Source organism: Sus scrofa, chromosome 17 (genome assembly GCF_000003025.6).
Source record: "Sus scrofa isolate TJ Tabasco breed Duroc chromosome 17, Sscrofa11.1, whole genome shotgun sequence".
Taxonomy (NCBI): Eukaryota; Metazoa; Chordata; class Mammalia; order Artiodactyla; family Suidae; genus Sus; species Sus scrofa.
The window spans coordinates 60,501,260-60,507,440 of NC_010459.5; positions in this window are offsets into that span (position 1 = coordinate 60,501,260).

Here is a 6,181-nt window from a genome sequence, read left to right on the forward strand (position 1 = left end):
TCACTATTAAATAAAACCAATTTTGAAGCATGTCTTCTTTTATTTAAAAAAATGCACACGCAAAAGAATTACTTTAGGTCGATATACTTTATTCACCTTAATTTATGCATAAGCAGATTTCTCCAATTTGTTTTTTGTTCTGTATTAAAGCAAAGGGAATATGAATCAAATTTTTATTATTTCTTTAAGTGATTAATTCACCTTTGAAAACTTTTTTTGGTGCTGTCTACTTCAATCTAAGCCAACATTTATATTTCATGAACTCCTCTCGGTGTTCCATCAGTATATTGTAATTTAAAATGTTTCGTGGTCAGTTAAGTTTAGAAAATGCTGATCCAGAACTATCTAAAAGTGTTTTCTGGTCATGTAGAAAAGAGGTGAGATTTTTGTAGCTGGGAACAATTCTACCATCTGTTTTGATGATCTCTGATTAACAATGGCATGAAATGGGCTATAGATATAAAAATGATTAAGAAAGTGTAGCTGGAGAGAAAACAGTGCCCTTGGGTTTTACCCTTGGTGAAATCAGAAACCACTGGAGGGTTTCAGCAGAGAATGGACAAGAACTGACTTGTGGTTTGAAAGACCTGTCCTGGCCATGTTGAAAGAGAAGGGGGAGGAAAGAAGCACGGGGACCACACTGTCATCACCAGGCAGGAGGGCCATGGCTTGGTCTAGGGTGGTGGCAGTGGGCACGCTGCGGAGTGGTCAGGCTCAGGATGTACTTTGCTTCGTGGGGTTTGCTGCAGATCGGAGTAGGGTGCCAGGAGACTGAGGGAGTTGAGGACACCGCAGGACATCTGGCCTGAGAACCTGGAGAGATGGATTTTCCATTTGCTAAGATGAAGAAGACGTTGGTTGAATTTGGAGGCCATGGATCAAAAGTCCAGCTGGAACATTTCAAGTTTGACTTGCAGCTTAGCCATCTCCTTGCAGATGCCGAGTGGGAGTCCAGATTGTCCGGGAGAGGGCCTGGCCGAAATCAGGGCCATTAGCATATAGATGGATTTGGCAATCAACTGGATGAGATCCCTAAGGAAAGTGGTTTTCAGACTTGACTGCACACGGCAATCACCTGGGAAGCTTTGAGAACATGCTGATGCTTCTGTCCCACCCAAGGGATTCCGATTGAATCGATCTAGGGTTCACTGAAAGTCTACAAAATGCGCCAGGTGATCCTGATGTGCAGCCGAGACTGAGAACCACTGCCCCGGGGACTCATGGAAATGAGGAAGCCCTGGGCGTCCCAGCATTTCCAGGTCAGGGACGTGAGGTGGAGCCAGCCAGGGAGACTGCAGAGTGGAGCATCAGGCACGTCTCCTGTCCCAGGAGCCAGTGAAGAAGGGGGACCGCACTCAGCTGGGTCGGATGTTCAGACCAGCATGGAGCATGAGGACTGAAGGAGCACGGGCGGCCTTGGAGTCCTTCTAGAACAAGGGCAGCTTCGGTGAGTGGTGGGGACACAAGCTTGATGGGATGTGCTCACCAGAGGAGGGAAGAGAGGAGCTTGACCTCAGTGTAGACAGTTCTGCAGGAAAGTAACACAAAGGGGAGAGAAGGCGTGGCCTGGAAGGGGTACAGGATCAGCAGAGTTCGGACGTTGGTCTGTTTCTTGGGTTTAGGAGGAGTCATGTTACTGATGGATTTGCGCTGCAGGGATGACCGAGGGGGTGGTCAAAACTGAGGTGGCGAACTGGGTCCCAGGGTGTTTCGGAGGTGAGGAATCCGGCGCCAGAGCGGAGGGCATGGCCTTGGGTAAGAGCACCGGCAGTTCCCCAAAAGTAACCAGACGGAGGGCAGAAGGCACGCCTACACGCAGGCTCGCGGGTGTGAGCGTCGGTGACAGAAGGTGGAAATCCTCTCCTGCTTCTGGGCTGTTCCTGCGCAGGGAAGGTAGAACTGGGGCTGCTGGGCCTCGACCCCAGGGTTTCACATTCGGTAGGTGATGTGGCTGCTGCTGGCTGGGGACCCCGCTTTGAGGGGCTGTGGACTGGGGAGCTCGGAAACCGGCCAGGCTGCGTGGAGCCCTCTGGAGGTGAGCTCCTGACTCCTGGTGGAGGCCGGGTAGTATGGCTGCATTTTCCTTCCAGCTGCTTTCAGCTGCACATGTGCAGGTGTAAGTAGAGGGCATCTGACCAGAGGGGGACTTGGCCAAGTGAGCACAAGGGAGGAAATGTGTCCTCTGTTCCTGGGAAGCCTTAAGGAAGCTTATTTTAAGAATGAAATGAAAATAAATCACCTTTAATAAGAATTCCACCAAGCAGGGTTGGTTAAGAAATAGGCATTGATTTGTGTGTTAAAAAGCATTGTGGGGGTTCCCGTCGTGGCTCAGTGGTTAACAAATCCGACTAGGAACCATGAGGTTGAGGGTTCCATCCCTGGCCTCGACCAGTGGGTTGAGGTTCCAGGGTTGCCAAGAGCTGTGGTGTACGTCACAGACGTGGCTTGGATCCCGTGTTGCTGTGGCTGTGGTGTAGGCTGGTGGCTGATTAGACCCCTAGCCTGGGACCCTCCATATGCTGTGGGTATGGCCCTAGAAAAGACCAAAAAAAAAAAAAAAAAAAAAAAAAAAAAAAGCATTGTGTGGAGTTCCCATCGTGACGCAGTGGAAACAAATCTGACTAGGAAGCATGAGGTTGAGGGTTCGATCCCTGGCCTTGCTCAGTGGGTTGAGGATCCGGCTTTGCCGTGGGCTACATGTAGGTTGCAGATGAGGCTCTGATCCTGTGTTGCTGTAGCTGTAGTGTAGGCCGGCAGCTGTAGCTCTGATTTGATGCCTAGCCTCCATATGCTGCGGGTGCAGTCCTAAAAAGCAAAAAAAAAAAAAAAAAACCCAAAACAACAACAAAAAAACAAACACAAAGAAGCATTATGTCACAGCTTCAGGGACAACCAGATAAAAGAAGTCACAGCATTTCCCGGGAGTTGCTGTGTCTATTTGAGTCTCCTTCTACTTTATCAATGACGGAAAGATCTCGCATCTATGGGGATCCATAGGTGTGTATGTCCACATCACGTCATTTTTCATGGTGCGAAAAGTTAGGGGAGAAGCACGTGCGACCTCGAATTTACCTCTCTGAGCCTCATTTTCTCCATCAATAAAAGTGCAGGTAATGAAGTCTACTTCAAAGGATTGGGACGGAGTGAAAGTTCAGTCTCTAACTTTGGTCTGTGCAAGTGCGCAGCGAAGTCCTGGGACCAAAGTTAGCGTATCCCCCTGGATTTGAGTTGTGTGGTTTTGATGTTCTACCTCCCTCCGGGTTGGGGTCTTGATAGTCTTGCCCAGTGGTCTCAGGAGGTGGTACACGTCTGAGAGAGGCCAGTGGAAGGAAAATCAAAATGGAGCCGGTATTGCTAAGAGAGAGCTCTGAAGCGGGGCCGCTGAGGAAGTGCGGTCTGTGCACTTCTCAGCCCGGATCTGAACTTTGCACCTGATGAGGTCACCCAGAACACCTGCCAGAAACTCAAGATAGTTGTGGGACCCGTCTCCGAAAATAACTCATGGCAATCTATCAACCTATCAGACCCCTACCCTAAAGCCACTTGTGACCGATTCATCAGGGACAAATCTTTTTGAGCCCGTCCGAGTTGGTCACCATTCTCCACCAGCCACCTTCAACAACCTTGTGACTGTGTCTTTACAAGCCCCTGACTCTGCCTTTCTTAGAACACTCTTTTGGGGTTACCTGCATGTGGCTTCCCAGTTGCAATTCTCAAGAACCACCCCCCCATAAGCTGTTTTCTCACTTGGATCCTTCCTCCTGCATTAGCTTTTGGTTGACAGCCCAATTCTCCATCTCGTCTTGCTCAAGAAGCAGATGAAGGCTCCCCACAAAAGGGCAGCTGGAGCCGAGAAGAGAGGAACAGCTAAGATTAAAAGTCTGTGTGTGTGTGTGTGTGTGTGTGCACTTCTAAATATACACATAGGTGTGGAGACGTGGACATTCGAGAAGGGGTATTACATGCTCCCCCAGTGATGCAGCCTCTGGGAGGTGAAGGGCTTTAGGGTGAGTTGGGTTTTGGAGCCCTCCGCTCTCTCCCAGTCACTGTCACCAGGTACCAGGTGGGATGGAGGGCAGAGTCACCACCTGACTCCTTAATGAGTTTCCCATGAACCTGGGCCCCTCAGTAGAGGTCAAATTGATAACCACCAAGAATGACTGTCAGTGCCGTCTGGATTTCCACATGGACGGTGGTTGTAGCCACCAAGTGGCGTCTCTATCACACTCCAGAACAACTGGTACCTCGAACACTCCTAATAGCTCACTTGAAAATTACAGCTCGGTGTTATGTTCATTGTCAGTAAATCAACATATAAAGTCCTCTAATGACGTAACTTATATGTTGAGAACTTATTCTTGGTTATTTGTTGCTTTGCATTTGTGCCTAAATATTTCTCCTGAAGCCTTTCCGTGGCTTTTGGTCTTGCTTCTGCACCTTTTAAACTAAATACTCATGGAGTCCTCTCGGGTCCTCATGGGCCATTTCCCCTTAAAGTCTGAAGTGCAATGCTAGTCTCTGTATTGACGAAGTTTCGAGCTTTTTAGGAGTGTGGCTGGGAGCTAGGATTTGAGAGAGTTTGGGATTTTCTCTGTGCTAAAAGTGACCCAAAGCCCCAGGATGCTGTGGAACTATTCTGTTTGGTTTTTCTTTAATTGGACAAAGCAGGTGCAAGACAACAGTCGTTCAGTAAAGGCGCACTTCTGGCTCCATTCCAGCCCCTTCCCTCCTGAGCCAACGCCGCCACACTTTGCCACGAAGCTACCTGACAACGGTCTTCTCTAACTTTTGTCTCAGAGATGTGCATTCTTTTTGGAAATCAGCTCTAAAATGTTGTGTATCTTCTCCAGCACTGGCATGGAGAAGTGCGTGCACAAGAGGAATCTTGTTTCATGCAAATCCTAGTCCTACTAGTAAAGCCTCAAGAGAAAGGTTCTCGTCACTTAAGAAAAGTGAAAGGAGAATCATCGTGTTCCTTTACTGCAAAGCTCCAGTCCTGGGGATTTGCACCGGCAGGTGTGGTAATGGTAACGTGGAATCCTCATGGCTGCTCCCGATTATCCACTGCCCGCCCTGTAACAGGATCACGCGACCTTGCCCTTGTCCCAGTTAAACCAGGCTTGTCCACTGGACCTGATTTGGCCAATAAAACATGAACGAAAAGTGGTAACTACTGCCCCCTACGCAGCACTGAGTCCACAAAGATGCCCAAACCCTGTGGGGGCTCTGGGTCCCCTTCTGCTCCCCCAGGGAACGTGGCTGGGGGAGGGGCAGAGATGCAGCGGCCTTTTATCTTCCCCAGCCCCTAAGGTTCTGGAGGGATCTGTTACCACAGCACAACCACAAGAAAACTAAACACAGTAATAAAGTTCATGTTTATTGAAGCAGGCGTTATTCCAAGTGGGTTTCTTGTTCTAACTCAGTCCTCACAAGAGCACTGTCACTCTTCCTAGTTTAGAGACAAAGTAACTGGGGCCTGAGAGGTTAAGCCTCTCGCCCCACAGGGCAGCGCTCTCACCTTCACACGGGCAGGCTAGATGGACGGCTGGTCCCCGCTCCCAGCCGTCAGCTGATCTGGAACTTCTGGAACAAACTGCAAGCTGCCGCTTAGATTCTTCCAGACCCAGGGAAGAGAAGTGAAGTCACCCCAAATAAGGGAAGAAGTTGGAAACCCTGGGCCCCAGGGCCCGGCCTCTGGCCTGGGAAGCGTTGTGGAGTCCATCCGAGGGTCAGCAGAGTGCCTTCCTGGGAACAGTTCCTCCCCAGCTCGCACCCCTCACATTTCCAGAACGTTCAACTTCACGGAGAAAGTCCAGTCGTTGCCGGCGGCCAAGAGGTTCCACGCTAGACACAGGTGGTTTTTCTTCTACTATTTGACTGGTCTGTAGTGACATTCTTCTTCCCAGTAAAAGATCTCTATTCTTTTTCTTTTTTTAAATAAACCTTTTGATTTTAAAATAACATTAGATTTACAGAAAAATCGAAGTGACAGCACAGAGGGTTCCTGTCCGTCCTTTCCACAGTTTTTCCCCAAGGTTGCACCTTACGAAGCCTTCATCCCCAGGCCAGCATCGTTCTCCTCTTTCCTTCTGAGTCTGAGTGTATTCGATTTCATGTATAAGTGAGGGCATGAAGGGTTTGCCTTTGTGTGTCTGGGTTAGATCCCTCGGCGCAATGTCCT